Source organism: Oratosquilla oratoria, chromosome 36 (assembly GCF_046742065.1).
Source record: "Oratosquilla oratoria isolate Oo_2021 chromosome 36, ASM4674206v1, whole genome shotgun sequence".
Classification (NCBI taxonomy): domain Eukaryota; kingdom Metazoa; phylum Arthropoda; class Malacostraca; order Stomatopoda; family Squillidae; genus Oratosquilla; species Oratosquilla oratoria.
The window spans coordinates 7,215,677-7,218,176 of record NC_134812.1 but is presented as its reverse complement, the minus strand read 5'-3'; positions in this window follow the sequence as shown (position 1 = coordinate 7,218,176).

The following is a 2,500-nucleotide window of genomic DNA, read 5'->3' as shown; positions in this document are numbered from 1 at the left end:
CTTCCTCCTTCTCTTCCTCCTCCTCCTCCTCCTCCTTCCTCTTCACTCCACCTGGGGACTTCTCCCCAACTCAGGTCACCAAGACAAATTAAATACCTTTTTCCTTCCTCCTTCCCTTCCTCCTCCTCCTCCTCCTCCTCCTCCTCCACCTCCTCCACCTTCTCCTCCTCCTCTTCCTCCTCCTCCTACCTCCTCATCCCTCCCTACTCCATCAAAAGCCTTCTCCACTAACCAAGCCACTTAGACAAAGCAGTGTCTTCCCCTCCTCCTCCTCTTCCTTCTCCTACTCCTTTTCTTCATCCTTTTCTTCATCCTTCTCCTCCTCAGCATCGTCTTCCTCATTCTACTTTATCTTCTATCCTTCTACTCCTCCTCCTCCTCCTCTTCTTCCTCTTCCTTCTCCGTCGCCTCTCCCTCCTCGTCCTCCTCCTCTTTCTCTTCCCTTAATATCCCCTTTTTCCCTCTCTTCTTCCTTTTCTGGTAATATCCACATCACTGGCACTTAATAGTGGCCCTCTCATAGAAATAACCACAGAGTTTTGTATATTAATTGAGGCCTCATCTGGCTGGCTCGACGCCTTAAAAGTTGCGTACCACAAGGATTCAAGTTCTTGGAGAACCTGTTCGTTCGTTCTTAATATATGTAAAATGATCTAGGACGACGGCCTCCTCTGCACTAAAGTATCAAAATTTGGCTTGGAGGACACAAAAATCAACGGTAATAGTTACAACCACACAAAGAAGAAAGAAACTCTGCAAATCCGATCTAGACAGATTATCAAGCTGGGCAAGCACCGGTCGGAGCAAGTGGCAATATGAAATTCAACGTTAAGAAATGTAAAGTCATGCACATTAGAAGTAACTATGCCCATCACATCCGATACCCCAGATGAATGGCCCCCGTAATACTGGATTCAGTAACTAAAGAAAAAGATCTAGGAGTCTTTATATCAAATGACTTGAAGCCAACGTACTCAGCTATGCTCAGAAGTTGTTAAAACAGCCAAATATATTGGTTGGCTTCATCGGATGAAATCTTCGGAAAATAAATCAGAAAAAATATTCGCTAAACCCTTTATAATTCCCCTTGGTCCGTCCCCAATCTCGAATACTCGTGTACAATTTTCGGTCCCCATACTACCAGAAAGGTATTAATAAACTAGACTAAAACGCCCAGGACATGACCAAAATGATACCAAGGCTGAGAAAAGTCTGCTCACGTATGAAGAAAGACTTGAAAAGTCTAAATTTATTCTCACACCTTTCAATGAGGAGCCGAATGCGAGCCAGCGGAGACTTAATCGAGGTTTTTTGAATGTTCAAAGGCTTTGACCAACTCCAATGTCGAAGGATTACTTCTTATGACGACCAATCAAATACAAGTAGACCGTCAACGATTTCGCTAAAGTAATTTGGTTATAAAACAATTTCATGCGACATGAAAGTAAGCATTTCTTCTTTTAATGCGTGGAATTCGCCGCTACCTTCCACCTGTTGTTGAAAAAGTTAACACAATAACAACATTTAAAATTCGCCCTGAGCCATAGATAGACTTATAGACTTCTAATCCGCAAAATTAAATTTTATCCCTTACTATAAATAAACATCTGACAGCCCGGCACCAAATTAATTGTAATTGGATAGGGATTGTGGTAGCAGTAGCGGCTGCTAGCTCATCTTCTATCGCATAGTTACCCCTATTTTCTGTAGCTTAGCGATATTAATCCCACACAAACAGCCTCGTTTGGGCCAGTAGACCTGCTATCCTGTTCGCGCTTTGTCTTCCTTTGTGTCTCCTTTGTGTTCCTTTGTGCTTCTCCTGCCTGTCCTCCTCCTCCTCCTCCTCCTCCCCTCCTCCTATTTCTATTTATCCTTTATCTTAACATTGTCTTTCTCATTTTATTTTATCTCTGTCGTATCTGCTTCTCTCCTTCTTCTACTCCTCCTTTTCCTCCTCGTCTTCCTCCTCTTCCTTCTCCTCTTTCTTCTCCTCCTCCCTCTCCTCGTTTCCAATTTTCATATCTCGTACCTTCCTACCTCTACCCTCCCTCGACCACCCACTCTTCCCCACTTCCCCCTTCCCTCGGTTTCCGCTCCTTCTGTTCCCATCCCTTTCTTATCCCTCCCCACTCCCATTCCACCCCTCCTCCTCCTCCTCCTCCTCTTCCTCCTCCTCCTCCTCCTCCTCTTTTTCCTTTTCCTATCCCACTCATTTTCCCTCTCCTTTCCCTTCCTTTCTCTTTTCCTACCCTATCACTCCTTTCCTCTTCCCCCCTTTTTCCCTCCTCTCCTTTTACCCCCCTCCCCTTCCTCCCCTTCCATTTTTCATCCTCCCCTTCTCTATCTTTTTCCCTCCTCTCATTCCCTTCTCCCCTTCCCCTTTCCTTCTCCCTCCTCTCTTTCTCCCCCTTTCCTTTCTTTCTCATCTCCTCCCTCTTTCCTTCTCTCACCTCTCTACCTCTCCCTTCTCTTCCCTCACTTGCCTTCTCCTTTTGCCTCC